Genomic DNA, 17,669 nt, shown 5'->3' on the forward strand with positions numbered 1-17,669 from the left:
AAAGACTCTCAGTGAGTTGTTGCGTATCGTCAGACGAACATTCTGCAGAAGCCGCCGAGAACTCGCCGCCGCTGACCGCCGTAGTGAACGGGTAAATGTAATCCCCAGACATCTCAGCGATTCCACCGTCTGAAACGGTCCCGGTACGTCTTCCAGACCCCGTCCAATGTGCATAATCTTGGATTTCGTCATGTTAACGACACTGCCTGCCGCCGTCCCGTGAGAGTCTAGATGCTCAAGAGCCTGACGAACTTCATGTCCTGATCTGACAAGAAGGATCAGGTCGTCCGCATATGCGCGACAAACGAAAGAGTTCTCATTAAGCGCTATCCCAGTAAGTGAGCTCCTCATAACACACATCAGCGGCTCAAGCGCTATCGCAAACAGCATCATAGAGAGTGGGCACCCTTGTCGGACTGAGCTGTTAATAGGAATCGAGCCCGCTTCCCGACCGTTTACAATCACCTTCGATGTAGCCCCTCGTATTAGCCTCATAACGATGGAGATGAAAACAGGTGGAATCGCCATTCGACTCATGACTGACGCCAAGAACTCATGGGAACCGCGAGACCGCTACGGCCGCAGGTTCGAATCCTGCCTCGGGCATGGATGTGTGTGATGTCCTTAGATTAGTTAGGTTTAACTAGTTCTAAGTTCTAGGGGACTAATGACCTCAGCAGTTGAGTCCCATAGTGCTCAGAGCCATTTGAACCAAGAACTCATGGTTTATCCTGTCGAACGCACGATCGAAGTCCACAGATATCATCGCTGCTCGCATTTTACACGTTTCCGCAAGGGCGATAACGTCACGGTATTCACTTAACGCCGAGGAGATGTTGCTTCGCACCCCTAGGCAAGCCTGATCAGGGGATATTGTCTTGGATATCGACACCTTGAGACGAGACGCTGGTAGTCGTGCAAATATTTTATAGTCGGTGTTTAGCATAGTGAGAGGCCGATATTGATTAACACTGCGACTCCCCGCCATCTTCGGGATGGGAATAAGAAAGCCCGTCACAAAATCCGACGGTAGGCGCATGTCCGGACGCATCGCCTCATTGTACATCGACACCAACTGTGGCATCATCATGTCCACGAATTCTCGATAAAACTCTAGCGTAATCCCATCTGGCCCCGGTGATTTATGGGCCGCTCCTGTTGTGAGTGCCACCTTTATGTCGTCTTCTGTGAGTGGCTCCATAAGCGCTGCCTTATCCGTCTCTGTCAGTGTCGTTTGCAGATGTTGCAGTATCTCTTCCCCCACCCGACGGTCCGTCGGTGTACCGGCTTAGAGTTGGCGGAAATGCTCTAAAAATTCATTTGCTACGTCCTGTTGTGTTGTCAGTTGACGGCCATCTAAACCATGGCGCACTGTTACCAATGCCCGGCGGTAACTTTTATGTTCCCGCGACACATGGTGCATCGAGGTACGTTCCCCAGTGATGATGTCGAGACATCTTGCCCGTATTGGGATGCCACCCAGTCGTCGTCGAGTGATCGATAGGATTTGAGCCTTGACACGATGAACTTCCGCATGATGTTCTGCAGACGGCACCTGGAAGGACAGCTCACGAAGCATGGTGTAATAATAATCAAGAGTGTCTCTTTGCCATCTCGTCTTATCCCTACCATACTGTATTAGAGCTCTTCTTACTGCCGGCTTAGTGCACTCGAGCCACCATTGAAGCACGGATGTATATGTTGGTAGACGGCGTTGACATGTGGCCCATACCTCCTCGACTCTCTGACGACATTCGGGGTCCGCCAAAAGTGACTAATTGAGCTTCCATGTCCCGCGGCTTCTCCACACATTTTGCCTGGTACAAATGTAAGCCAGATGATCAGTAAATGCCGCAGGCCATCGTTCCGCGTCGACCACCTTATCCTGTAGGCCAACCGAAACATATATTCGATCGAGTCTGCTCGCTGAGTGACTGGTAAAAACAGTATATCCCTCACGGTTCCTATGAATCATGTCCCAGGTGTCACTTAATTCCAGATCCCGGCATAGCACATGCAATTCACGACAGGTATTGTAATGTGGAGTCTGGTCTGTTTGGGCTAAAACACAATTGAAGTCACCACCTATAATGAAATGATCGAATCTGCCGGTAAATAAAGGCACAATCTCTTTCGAATAATACCTCGCACGCGCCCGTCTGTTGTCTGTACCGGAAGGGGCATAAACATTGAGAATCCGAATTCCATTAACAGTTATCGCCAGTCCTCGTGCCGAAGGTAGATAAGCCAGGTAGCGAACCGGAATCCCGTCCCCGACCAATATCGCCGTTCCACTGTCGTTGTTCGAGTGCGGCGAGGTGTAGGAGATGTATGCATGTACTTCCTGGAACTCAGGAATGTAAGTTTCCTGCACCATCAGTATATCCACATCCGACGCGTATATCATGTCCCTAAACAACTGCTGTTTCACGGGCGATCTAATGGTATTTACATTCACTGTCCCTATTCTGTATGCCTGGGGTCGAGTAGCTGTCATCTCCACATGATGTTAAAATGACAAAGTTTCACCTTGTCGATAGTCCCTTTGCACATCCGCAGAGGGTCGCCCGACAGACGTGTACCTGTGGCATTAGGTTTCTTGAGATGCGGACGGATGCGAATCTCCGCCAATAGAATGGTCCGCATCGGTGATTTCGTCGTCCTGCTCATACCAGCTGATATTATTGGGGTGCTCCAAATTTTACTGTGTGGCATTGATGTGTGACATCTGTTGTTCTTTCGCAGCTTTAGACTCCACCGCAGAAGGGGTAGCAGGCCCCTGAGCGGGTGCGTCGTCTGAACGACATGACATCTTTTCACTGTCCGAATTCATATAGTCTGCGACATCCGAAGCTTGTGGTTCCAAGTCAGACACGTCCATAGTGTTCGACTCATCTGGGCTCCCGAGGAGGGAGCGTCTCCGCAGAGTTTAGTCGGCGCTTCTTGCGGCGCTTTGGCGAGCGTTGTCTGCGGGCCCTAACCTCAGCCTCTGGTGCTCGCGAATGTTGCATCTCCTGCGTTCTCGCCGCCGCCACAACGCCCTGGAGCCGTTCCATTTCAGCTTCCATGCCTATTGTGATGCTGTCATCCTCTTTCTGCACCTGAGATTGGAGGTTGGTCGAAGCCATTCCGTCGTCAGTGGGGTCCGTAGGCGCCTCAATCAACTGCGGCGCTGGTTCGATAGTGCGCTCCGACCTCGGCGTCACCTCCCCGCGAAGCGCCGTCACGTAAGTCACCGGTAGTGAAGTTGGTGTCGTCGGATCCTGGAAGTCTCCACTGGGGAGTTGCACGAGTCTCCTCTGCATACACGCAGATCGAAGATGTCCTTCACCACCACACCCGGAGCATGTCCGGGACTGTCCATTATAGATGACAATACCTCTACAGCCGCCGATGTTTATGTACGATGGCACATGTTTCGTAAGGGCAATTCGCACCTGTCGGACACCATTGAGCACTGGATACGTGCTAAAGCTTACCCAACGTTTGGCCGTACGACTAATAACTCTGCCATATGGTTGGAGTGATTCAGTGACCACTGATTCGGGTACCTCGAAAGGCAGCTCGAAGACTCGAATCGTACGCACGCCCAGGCCCGAATGAGCGACTAAAACTTCGCCAATATGTCCATCGGACTGTCGGAACTGGAATCCTCGTTTGGCGGCTTCAATGGTCCTATCGCATGCTGCGTCGTCAATCATCTTTACGTAAAGAGTGCTGCTCACGATTGATAAATGAATTCCAATAATCTCCGTGTAATTAAGATGCACTTCGTCCCTCAAGAAACGTTCGATTTCGAAAGCCTTCGGTCTTGCATACTCGTTACAGAACGTGAACTGTATCGTGGTTTTTCGGAAATTGTGTGCCATTGCGTTCAATTCAAGCAGTAACACACGCGAGTGACGACGGTGTAAACACCGCTTCTTCCGCGAACGTTCGCAGCCGGGACGTAAACAAGTCCGAGCTGCTCCGCGGCTAAAGGCGGACTGTCTCAGCTACCGGGGGCGGACTATCTTCTGTCTGTCTGAGTTTAACTCAATCTGCTCAGGAATTCTTGTCAGCTCATATGTTTGCGCATTTATTTTGCGGATTCTTTCTGAAAAAGCCTGTACAAATTCGCTTGCCTTTTCTGTTATCCCACTCAACTTTTTCCTAAGAAATCTGGCACTATTTTGCTTCGGTACCTCTGACGCAAAGCTTCCGTTTACTGCTCAAACGTACATACCTTCATAAGTGTCTCTAGATACAGCGTACATATCTTCGCTTCAGCCATAAAGCGTAAATTGGCCATCCGCAGAATAATTTCGTCTGACCAGTTACACATTCAGCCTGTAGCCAATAAATCATTAAAGAATACCGTGACGTTCTCTGCCGTTTTGCCGGAGAAGTTTGTGATGAAGTTAGCTATTGAATCTACTGAAAATTGGGGCATTGCTATCGACGACTTAAATTCAGTCGATCTCAACATTGAATTTCGGGCGGCTTCCAAAGATTCTAACTATGCCACCAATTCCCCGTGGTGTAAATTCTGTAGAGCATCTCTCGCTAACAATTGTGGCACTTGATCCTTTAAGGGGGCAATACTATCACTAGTAGTAACTAACCTTGTGCCTAGCACATTTGTGGAACTTACCACGGGCGATGCTGAGGGAATTAGATTAGGAAATGAGACACTTAAAGCAGTAAAGGAGTTTTGCTATTTAGGGAGTAAAATAACTGATGATTGTCGAAGTAGAGAGGATATATAATGTAGACTGGCAATGGCAAGGAAATCTTTTCTGAAGAAGAGAAATTTGTTAACGTCGAGTATAGATTTAAGTGTCAGGAAGTCGTTTCTCAAAGTATTTGTATGGAGTGTAGCCATGTATGGAAGTGAAACGTGGACGATAACTAGTTTGGACAAGAAGAGAATAGAAGCTTTCGAAATGTGGTGCTACAGAAGAATGCTGAAGATAAGGTGGGTAGATCACGTAACTAATGAGGAGGTATTGAATAGGATTGGGGAGAAGAGAAGTTTGTGGCACAACTTGACTAGAAGAAGGGATCGGTTGGTAGGACATGTTTTGAGGCATCAAGGGATCACAAATTTAGCATTGGAGGGCAGCGTGGATGGTAAAAATCGTAGAGGGAGACCAAGAGATGAATACACTAAGCAGATTCAGAAGGATGTAGGTTGCAGTAGGTACTGGGAGATGAAGAAACTTGCACAGGATAGGGTAGCATGGAGAGCTGCATCAAGCCAGTCTCAGGACTGAAGAGTACAACAACAACCACTGTCTTATACATATACAAAAAATATCTGTGCCAACAGATACGAGATAGAAAAAAATATGCTTACTTTATACGAGTCGAGACTGAGTTACTTATTTTGCCTGATTATCGTCTAGCTGTACTCAGTACACTCTTGGCTGGCGTGATCACAACGTCTACAGCTAGAACAGGTTACCGGTACAAACTTAGTGCATGATTCACTGTGACCCATGAAATTACAAATAGCACATCTCACTGGTATCAAATACGTTTCTTTACAATTGCCTCTGAAGTCTGATAAATCAACAAGCTTCGTTCATTTTACAAAAGATGATTTTGACATAGTTCATCAGCTTCTCCGTCAGCAATGGCGAGCGGTGAACAGTATGAAGTTCAGCGGAAAAGACTGTCATCTCAGGTACATCTTCGTCTGGTTCGTATTCTGTTCTGGAGTTTCTAGATCTCAGATTCGCTACAGTATCGTAATCATAGTATAGAGTGCTGTTACTGTGAGCGCCATACATCCCAATGATCAATTCCTTATAACTGGAGTGCTAGAGTATTTAAAGGGAGCTAACGAGAGGTTATGGAACGATGCTCTGTTTGTAATAATTGCATGTCTCCTTCTTATTCTGCTTTATTCACTTAACAAGCTCTTAACCATTGTGTAGTATCTCGGATATTGAGTCTTATGAAATAGGTACAGTTTCTTCCGACATCTTACAAGCTATCGAATATGCATGTCACATTTACATTAGTATTCTGTCCTGTACTATTTGCTGCTTAGCTCGCGCTCTCTGTCTCGGTGCAGTATTGTAACATGCCAAGGTCTGTCCCACTTGCGACATATCGCTTATTTCCTGATTCTGTGTCTGCCTCTGGCGAGACCACACTTTGCTTGTAGCAAATTGAATGAGTTTTAATAAAATATTCTAATTTTTAGCCCCTTACTATTCTGTGCCGTAACAACTCCGTTAGGTTAAGCTACTGCCACAAATTTATCCAAAGCCTTTGTCAATAATTTTCTACGACAATATGGTCACATTGATGAAATCTTTTACTACAGTGGTCAAAAATTTCTCACAAATATTTGCTTACGCACTTTACGACGTCACGAAGTTAGACCTGCTTTTATTTCATTCTATTTGCCTGAGTCCAATCCTTCAGAACGCATTATTTGAGAAATTATCAAGCTGCGCAGAATATATTGCCATCGTCAACGCCAGACTTGGTACTAACACATTCACACATTCCAAGAGATTCTCCGAGAGTTACCACACGATTCTACGACATTATCTCCGTTACTTGTACTCAAAAATCAATAACCACCGGACCGTATCAGGGAGTTAATACGGTTTCCAGCTTCGAAAAAATTACGTTTTAAGGAGGTAGCATACATATTGCTAAAGAAGATCGCGAAGTCTGCAGAAAGGAGAAAGAAATCTCAACAATGACAGTTAAACGTAAAAAAACTACAGGTTGGGCAGAAAATTCTGGTTAAACCTTATCCTTTATCTTGTAAAAGCAAGCATCTTAGTCACAAATTCTTTCTTATACATAAGTGACCTTATAAGATTCGTAGAATTATATATGACAATGTCGTGGAAACTGAATCTATTCGGACACACGAGAGCAAAGGATGTCATCATATTTTGCATATCAAACCATGTATAGAATAATTCCATTTACTAAAGCTGTACCCAGATCATAGAACTACATGTCACCTGTTTCTAAAAGATTTCTTGCATTACAGCGCACAGCAACAGTTAGCGATTAACGATGCTATTGCAACGCATGCCAGAGCGACTCGCGACTCGGGGCTGGAAACTTTTAACAAGAATCGGGCAACTTTTGTCGCACAACAAACTTCGTTTATAGCGCAACCGATACAGCGTTCTGCTGCCTAGAAAGGTACACTAAACAAACAGGTGTGAACTCAGAAATTTCATCTAGAATTCAAATATAAACAAATAATTTATAATAAAATGAACATTGTCAGGATTTTTAAACCAGTTCCGAGAGGATACTCGGGTTATCAGTAACATGTTGTTCACCTAAGAAATATTTTTTTCTATTAACAGTGACGATAATACAGAGACATATAAAGTTTTTCACCACTTTGAGATATACAGGCTGTTAGGATGGTAGTTGTGTTGTGCGGAAAGAAGAATAACGGATATTTTGATGTAAGAATTTTTTTAGTAACTATTGTGAGGTAGCGAAGCCAAATATTTACAATTATAGCTACGTGGTTTATTTATGTGGAAATAAGTGGACGAAAATAGAGCATAAAATTGTTATTTGTAGTGTGTATTGAGACGAAGACAGCGAATATGATTAATGTTGTAATAAGATAACGAGATTTATATTGGTTAGATTCATGAGATGATGATTATGAAATTTATGATGAATTATGTAACAGAATGCGGCATTGATTATGTTGATTAATGCAGAGAAAGAGTAAGTGAATAATGGTTATGGCAGAGATCCATCGCCGGCCGGTGTGGCCTTACGGTTCTAGGCGCTTCAGTCTGGAACTGGGTGACCGCTACGGTCGCAGGTTCGAATCCTGCCTCGGGCATGGATGTGTGTGATGTCCTTAGGTTAGTTAGGTTTAAGTAGTTCTAAGTTCTAGGGGACTGATGACCACAGATGTTCAGTCCCATAGTCCTCAGAGCCATTTGAACCATAGACACCATCTTTCTTATTATAGTGAATTTTTATGCTGTGTCAATCCATTTCGTGTTTATAAGTGTAAAAGGTAGGTTTTTGAAAAGATATGGCTAGATGAATGAAGGTAACGTGACTTAAGACAACACAGTTACTTCTTTGATGTAGAGTTTATGATAATATGATGCACATTATTAAACATTTTTACTATATACAAAGTGGTATTTTTGCATTGGAACAACACAAATGTAACAGTTATGCAAATTTAATTCGAGAACTGTATGTTTTTGTTTCCATTTGTGCACGAAAATTGTTTTGCAAGAATTTGGCTCAGCACTGTTTGCTACTGTTCTGTGACATACTCTATTAGCATATGGCACCTCACAAAAGTTTTTGTGACTTGTCTCTGTGGTGGCGTCTATTTTCTTGTTTATGTTGATGAATGACTCTTTTTTTATTTGTATATAGCGACACACAAGCAAAATTTTACTTCTACTGAATTCTGTACAAGTAGTTTGCCTTTCCTTTGTTTAACAGGTAAGCTTTACATACATCATAACAATACTGTCCATCAGTCTAGATATTTGGGAAATGTTGGAGGTGAAGATGGAATTCATAACTCGCAAAGTATGACATAAACAGACAATTTACTCAGATTTTTTTAAAAAAAAGGCAGTAAGATTAGTGAGCTGCACGAAGTATGTGGGATACTAACGATGACCTTCTTTTTAAATTTTTCAGCTTTATTCTTTTAGCCATGACGGAGGATAAGATTCTTTTATACACATTTTTCTACCAACATGTGCGACATTGCAGACTAACTGTCTCCGTGTATTTGCGTATGATGTGACATAGGCAATGATTTAAGGAATTTCCAGGTTGAAATAGTCTCTTACACTTATGTCATTTATTGAGCTTCTTTATAATACATATTCTCTGTGCAAATTGTTACTATAGGATGCGGCATCATTAATATAATCATTATGTTAAGTGTAGTACTGTGGTGAGCTCTCATAAGTCACGAAAGACGTGTAAGTAAATCAAAGAGAAAAAGGCAAGAAACAAAGTTCTAAAATATATAAATGAGCAAATAAATGGTTACACTGATGAATTTGAAATGAAATGATTAGGTAGAGTAAATGCAAGATCAAATATGATTAGGCAGTGCAAATATGAGACATAGTTATGTGGAGCAAAGATGACAAATGATTGGGCATGGGAATGGAGCTGAATAATATGAACTTATAAGAATGTATGCAATATACGACCGAAAGAAGAAAAGAGATAAAGTAAATGGTTATACTCGTTAGAAGTTTGATGAAATTATGTGTAAAATGACCGTATTAGGCATAATAATAGACTGACGTTTGACCGACTGAATCAAGTTTTCTTTGATGTTACTCCCTAATCCACGATTTTCCTGATTATATATCTGTGTTCTTCGTACCTCTGAAAGGCCACTATCCTGATGTGTTTCTTTCTTGCGTACGGTCACTATCCTCATGTGTCTCTTTCTGCCTTACTCCCTATACTTTTGTGTGCTTTACTGATGAACATATATCTATATTTATTTGAATAGATTTGGGATTTTCTGCAGGTAATTCTGTACATATACAATAATTGTTTCTTACAATGTCCCTTACAGTACTCTGCTTCACATGATTTACCTGGGCGATGATTCTGTAATTCATTACTGTAAAACCTTAAAGTAATTTTTTCTGGCTTTTTTTATTGACATAGAAATCCATCGTTTGCATTATCTACACGTGCAGTCCAGATGTACAACTATGTGAAATATTATTACTTCTGTCTTAATATTGGTAATTGTATCTTGTAGTTGTAACAAATTCTGACTGACCATTCACCACAAACGACTGAGACTTGCCAGGGCAGCAGAAATATGTCTACTTATTATGTACTGAAATATTCTCTTCCAAATGTTGGGGCGCTTCACCGATATAAGCTGCAACTAACTTTTATAAGGAACTCTTTGATAGTAAATGACTGCTTCAGAGTTATCAGTTGATCTACGAATTGCCTGAAGCAGACACTACTACGTATTATACTCTCTGTGCATTTGTGAGTTTGTCAGCTGAGAACTGTGTTTAGTCTCACTGTGTCTTCTTCCACATAAATACCCACAACAGTGGCGTAATTGCAACGAGCTAGAGAAAGTTTGGTCATTTGTGACAAGAACATCCTTCTAACTACTTCTATCGTGCAAATTACTACTGTCGTATGTGACTGCTCAAGAATTGTAAGCCTTGTGTGATATAGACATTCTCTAACCTACTTCCTGTGGGCTCCAAAACTAGTGTAGATCAAAAATATTACTTATTACAATACAAAATGTTACATACAAACCTAAAAAATAGACCAGTGCAGAACGTTCTCATAGACATCATGAAACATGATAACCTACGTCTGGTGAATACTAATGATTACTTCATTCATATGTCCTTGACGCTACAGTCGGGAACCGAGCGACCGCTACGGTCGCAGGTTCGAATCCTGCCTCGTGCATGGATGTGTGCGATGTCCTTAGGTTAGTTAGGTTTAATTAGTTCTAAGTTCTAGGCGACTGATGACCTCAGAAGTTAAGTCGCATAGTGCTCAGAGCCATTTGAACCATTTGTCCTTGAAATTTCTAAATATTTATGGTTCAAATTGTTCAAATGGCTCTGAGCACTATGGGACTTAATATCTGTGGTCATCAGTCCCCTAGAACTTAGAACTACTTAAACCTAACTAACCTAAGGACATCACACACATCCATACCCGAGGCAGGATTCGAACCTGCGACCGTAGCAGTCGCGCGGTTCCGGACTGAGCGCCTAGAACCGCTAGACCACCGCGGCCGGCTAAATATTTATGTTTATTCTTTTTTTACTCATATTCTTGTAAACCTACTTTTATCTTTATATTTGTAACTGGTTTTGTATGTTCCTATCCATGACGTTTAGCCTTTAGTCCTCATCCCATTCCTGTCTGAAATGATCCTCGAACAAAAATCTGCCGAGGAAAGGTGAAGGATATACGTATAAGGTGGGCATGTCGTTTCGATTTTTGTAAGTTATCGATGTGCACGTTAGAGACAGATTAAGTCATGTTATAGTTAAACAATCTTTGGTCTTGTTGTGGCACAGTCTTGGCCTCTGCGCTGCCTGATACATTTTTAGTTGAAGTGTGGTAGGTGATCGACGTATTCAGTACTGCTGTGCTGACTCGTTACTGCATCTGTTAAATGAAGAATGTAAAAGACAGAAAGACAGCAAAGATGAATATGACGTATATATTGAAAGGAGAGCGGAATATAAATTATGAATAACGTCTTATTTTTTTTTTAAAGAGAATATGTTTGAGGTAAGGCTGCAGCACTGGGCAGCTAGTTTGTCGGAATGATTATTGGCAGCTAGTGAACTTTGTTCGCTTGCTCCTCAGAACTGAAAGGAAGACCACTCCTCAGAACTGAAAGGAAGACTACCCCACTTCCGTGAGTCATGCATAAACGTATGTACACTCCTGGAAATTGAAATAAGAACACCGTGAATTCATTGTCCCAGGAAGGGGAAACTTTATTGACACATTCCTGGGGTCAGATACATCACATGATCACACTGACAGAACCACAGGCACATAGACACAGGCAACAGAGCATGCACAATGTCGGCACTAGTACAGTGTTTATCCACCTTCCGCAGCAATGCAGGCTGCTATTCTCCCATGGAGACGATCGTAGAGATGCTGGATGTAGTCCTGTGGAACGGCTTGCCATGCCATTTCCACCTGGCGCCTCAGTTGGACCAGCGTTCGTGCCGGACGTGCAGACCGCGTGAGACGACGCTTCATCCAGTCCCAAACATGCTCAATGGGGGACAGATCCGGAGATCTTGCTGGCCAGGGTAGTTGACTTACACCTTCTAGAGCACGTTGGGTGGCACGGGATACATGCGGACGTGCATTGTCCTGTTGGAACAGCAAGTTCCCTTGCCGGTCTAGGAATGGTAGAACGATGGGTTCGATGACGGTTTGGATGTACCGTGCACTATTCAGTGTCCCCTCGACGATCACCAGTGGTGTACGGCCAGTGTAGGAGATCGCTCCCCACACCATGATGCCGGGTGTTGGCCCTGTGTGCCTCGGTCGTATGCAGTCCTGATTGTGGCGCTCACCTGCACGGCGCCAAACACGCATACGACCATCATTGGCACCAAGGCAGAAGCGACTCTCATCGCTGAAGACGACACGTCTCCATTCGTCCCTCCATTCACGCCTGTCGCGGCACCACTGGAGGCGGGCTGCACGATGTTGGGGCGTGAGCGGAAGACGGCCTAACGGTGTGCGGGACCGTAGCCCAGCTTCATGGAGACGGTTGCGAATGGTCCTCGCCGATACCCCAGGAGCAACAGTGTCCCTAATTTGCTGGGAAGTGGCGGTGCGGTCCCCTACGGCACTGCGTAGGATCCTACGGTCTTGGCGTGCATCCGTGCGTCGCTGCGGTCCGGTCCCAGGTCGACGGGCACGTGCACCTTCCGCCGACCACTGGCGACAACATCGATGTACTGTGGAGACCTCACGCCCCACGTGTTGAGCAATTCGGCGGTACGTCCACCCGGCCTCCCGCATGCCCACTATACGCCCTCGCTCCAAGTCCGTCAACTGCACATACGGTTCACGTCCACGCTGTCGCGGCATGCTACCAGTGTTAAAGACTGCGATGGAGCTCCGTATGCCACGGCAAACTGGCTGACACTGACGGCGGCGGTGCACAAATGCTGCGCAGCTAGCGCCATTCGACGGCCAACACCGCGGTTCCTGGTGTGTCCGCTGTGCCGTGCGTGTGATCATTGCTTGTACAGCCCTCTCGCAGTGTCCGGAGCAAGTATGGTGGGTCTGACACACCGGTGTCAATGTGTTCTTTTTTCCATTTCCAGGAGTGTATTACCTGGTTAAGCTGTCTGCTTTTTATAGAAATTCTCTGTTAATTTTGTACCCTGTTAAATCATTGCTAAGTATAGTATTGTTCAGACCAGTGTCACGTGTAAAGATCCCGAGAAGCTTTACTCTGTCTATTTGAATACTTGCTTCATTCTAAAATTGTTGTCTTGGAATACCATTTCATAGGAATAGCTACTCTTCCCATTCCACTGTTTAAAGGTTTATCATTACGCATTACCACATTGCACCGTCTGATATGCAACAGTTTGAATATTCTTTGGAAATTTTATTTAAAAAATAGAAATCTGTCTTAGCCACTGCCCGCTTCCTGTTTGCTGTTAAGCTTTCGAGAAAACTACAACAATGTTTTCAAGAGGCGAAGTAAGTGGAAATTTTGATTAGGGTCAGATAAATGTTTTACTTCAACTGCACGGTGAATATAATGTCAAGCTGTATTCAGACCAGTTATACTCGTAGTTCAATTGAAATTAGGCTCTGTTTGCTCAAAGGTTAGCATACAAATTTAAGTTGGATAACAATTTGTGGCTACATAATTTTGGTAATACGTGGACTTTTTATAGACATGGAGGTAAATTTGGGCTTGCTTTCATACAGAAACACATAGTGGGGAACTTACATCCCGTCTAGCAACAGACGCCGCAGCCGAGACTGACTACAAGAGGGGCTGAAAAGTAATACATCCGAATCTCTTATGTGACCACTCTTAAATCTTTTTAGATACACTGCCGGAAAAAATTAGTACTCCTCTCTAGAGGTTTTCAATTCGCTCAAGATTTATTGTTACAACAGAGCATAAGTAGTACATAAAATGATTACACTTGCAGACCAATAACCCAAACAGTTCTGAGGTACCAGGATCGACCTATGCTGAAGCACCCACGTCAGCATATGGTGTACCCTCCAGGGGTGGCAATGCGGGCGCTGCCTCCAGCATATGATCCATCGTGCAGATTGCGAATACCGTCCTGGGATACAATGTGCCACAATTGCTCGACCTGTTCAGGTAGTTCTGTGTGAGTCCGTGGCTGACGAATTGCACTAGTCACTTCTCTGCTAGTCAATGGAGATGCTGCACACCTTGCAGCGCACGTTGAGTTAGGCAGGAAGGATGAGGTCGAGCACTATCCTGTTGGAACAAGGCATTATCTTCCTACTGATAGAACGCAAAAGAACGGGTCTGACAACACTCTGCATGTACCGAGCGATGGTTTGCGTCTCCTCCAGAAACGCCAAAGGTAAACCAGGGTTGTAGCTCATCGTACCCCAGACCATAAGGCCTGGGGCGTGACCAGCGTGTCTTTGACGAATGTATTCTACGAGACAGCGCTCACCAGTTCTACGTGAAGACTACGGCCCGACATTCCATCTTCCAAGCGATCCTCTGACGGCACCAGTCAAGCCGTGCACGTAGATCCTGTGGCGTGAGTGAAAGACGTGCTAGAGGCGTGCATGCCCACAGCTAACGACCTATTCGCAACAGTCGTGTTGACAGCTCTGGGCTCACGAAGTCTCTTCTCTGTGCTGTAGTAACTGTGCGATCTGCCACTGCTGATTTTACAATACGACGATCTTGGCGGGAGTCTGTGTAGCATAGATGACCAGATCCTCGTCTACGGGTGTTAGAATGTTCATGCGACCACTGATACCAGCATTGTTGTACAACTGGCGCAGCACGTCGAGCTTTCGTTTCAGTTCTCCGAAAGGACCATCTCGCCACTTGGAAGACCACAATTTGACCGCTTTAACACTCGTCCAGTTGGCCGTAGGAAGCGCGGGTGAGTCTTTGTGGCGTCGTTATCTGGTTGCTTCACACATCTGCTCCACACTGAAGCTTCTGGCTGTGAGCATTCCTTATTAAACACACAGATGATGTTCTTGTACTTGTGCCACTACATTGTATGTTGGCAGACGATGTTGAAACTATTATCAGTACATCCACTATCCCCATGGTGGCACAAGCCGTTATTGGATCAAAATCGACGTCTTCTTTCCATGTGCACTAATTTTTTTTTGTCAGTGTAAGACAAACGTTATTAACATACTATATCTTTATTCACCATGTCCTCATATTTATTTCTCAACATAGTCCTCCTGGCGACGAATACATTATTTCCAACGAGAGACCAGTTCGTTGGTGCCGTCACTGTAGATTGTTTGGTTTTGCTGACGGTGCCACAACCTCACCTCTGCTAGCACTACTTCATCACTATCAAAGTGATGCCCTCTAACTTGTTCTTTAACTTTTGGAAGCAGATGAATATCGGCTGAGCCAAGTCGGGACTGTATGAAAGATGATCGATGACAGTGAACTCAAGGCGGCGGATTTTTTATTTTTGCAGATGTGGCAGTGCTGGAGTGTGGCATGGCATTGCCATGCTGAGAGAGAGCGTGCTCCGTGTGTGGACGAACTCTTCAAATTCTAAACTCGATTACAGCACTCTGTTTATCGTGCTCCAACGTAATTACGTGACACACCACCGTGTTATACAATATACTTCCGTGCCCTCTGACGGTATAGGGTTGCAAATATGTAGGCATGAAGAAAGAAGATGTAGAATGGTAATAAAACGTTTGTTTCATTCAAAAAGCTCAAAAGATTTTTCACATAAAAAATCGGCTGCATTACCTTTCAGCACGCCCTCGTTTATAGTTAGGCGGCGAAGTCTTGCTGCAGAATTCTTAATAAGTCAAGAAATCAGGTTTCAAACCTTGAATTACCTCCGGTGACCTATACGACAGTTTCCCTTCATACCTTTCACCAGTGAAATGCGGTTGTTATTAGCGACTATCAAATTGCGCATTTAGGCCAATTTGGATTACAGACAACTACGTAATTCTCAGAGTATAACGACCTTCTTCACCTTGATGACGCCAGTAGCTGGTCGCGAAATGGCCCTCAAAGGTCACTGGAGACATCGTGTACAAGGCAGGCATATTCATCTCGACCGCCTCCAGATTCGGTGTGAAAGTGTTAAGTGAGTCACATGTCCATGATGGTATGTTGCACCAGCTCTCGGGCTGATGGTAACGGTGACTAGAAAATAATAATTTTATAGGCCCAATGGACAGGTACAAGTCTTTCAATTGATGCCGCTACGGCGACATTCGTGCCCCTGATTTAACCCAGTTACCCAACTGACGAATGGGGTCCTATAGTTTAACACGGAATGCAAACGACGTTTAGTTCCTGCCACTTCTCATATCACTGAAAGGTGAAGTCCAGATTGCAGCAGACTGAAAATATCCGTGGTTCGACTGATTCGATCCCACGACCTCTCGGTTTTCAGGCACGTGCTGTACTACCAGATTCTCCAGCCAGACAACTGTGAATAGTCATGGCAATAGCTCCACAAGACCCGGCAGCCTTTGGAGAACTCTGCTGACTCATGAACTCGCTACTGCCGTCCACAACTCTAGAAGATTGGTCGGAGCAGCAACATCACTCCCAGTAAAACTTCAGTATCCTTCAGTAAGAGTGGGTTTTAGTGATTCGATTGCTTGAGGCTGAAACTCTCAAACTCATATAGTTCCATTGAATCACTGTGTCATACTTGAGTAGGATGAGGTGGTGTACTGTGTAGGTGAACGTTACAGGTTCACAGTGGGTTACTGTAGGCGTACAAGCAGGTCCATATTACTCATCAGAAACTACAAGTGTCACCTTTCTGTGTAGAGCACTGTACTGAAATCTGTATAGAGACTAAGGTACGGAAGATGCACTGCACCCTTTTCACCAACATATTGCTGACCCTGTAGAAAGTGTTTGGATATTCTGATTTACCTCAAGAAAGGCAGACTCTTTAAACGATGATCTGTGAAATGATGAATTCCTAAACTATGTTTAACTTACCTAGAACTCAGTTTAATCAAATGAAATGACCTCGTGTCTTATACATCCTGAGCGCTAATTGCTGTCGGGGTAATTGCTGTCACAGGTACGCACCACAACAGTGTATTGCCCTAATTTAAACTGAATTGTTGTTTACCAAGTGAGGGAGCGCAATGATAGACAATGGACTAGCATTCGAGTGGTCGGTGGTTCAAATTCCCGTCTGGACATTCCGATTTAGGCTACCCGTGGTTATTCTAAATCGATTGTGGCAATTTCCCTAATGATTTGTGTGAAAGGGAGACAGTCATCTTTATTCCTTATCCTTCCTCGACCCATGCTTGCCCTCGGTCTCTAATGTAACCGCAGGCCACGGGACGTTAAATACTAATCTTCTTTCCTTACTTAAACTGTTTGTAATCGCATATCTATCACAGTAGCCATTGTGTAACAACTATCTCAAAAATGGTTCAAATGGCTCTGAGCAGTATGCGACTTAACTTCTGAGGCCATCAGTCGCCTAGAACTTAGCACTAATTAAACCTAACTAACCTAAGGACATCACACACAACCATGCCCGAGGCAGTATTCGAACCTGCGACCGTAGCGGGAGCTCGGTTCCAGACTGTAGCGCCTAGAACCGCACGGCCACTCCGGCCGGCAACAACTATCTCATTCGCTAGAACTGCGACTCGAATTTCTTCCGGTCATCCACAGTAATTTTGTTTTCCATTCTTTCCGTAAATTTTTCACTTGAAATGACAGGATAACACCTCAGAAAAGACTGAGCGAGGCGGCGCAGTGGTTGGAACAATGGACTGGCTTTGTGGAGGTCGATAGTTCCAATACGCGTCCGGCCGCCGAGATATAGGCTTTTCGTGATTTCTCCAAATCGCCCCTGTCAAAAGCCGTGGTGGTTCTTTTGAAAGAGTGGTTTCCTTCCCAGTCTTTGAAATAACGC

Source organism: Schistocerca nitens, chromosome 3 (genome assembly GCF_023898315.1).
Source record: "Schistocerca nitens isolate TAMUIC-IGC-003100 chromosome 3, iqSchNite1.1, whole genome shotgun sequence".
NCBI classification, from domain to species: Eukaryota; Metazoa; Arthropoda; class Insecta; order Orthoptera; family Acrididae; genus Schistocerca; species Schistocerca nitens.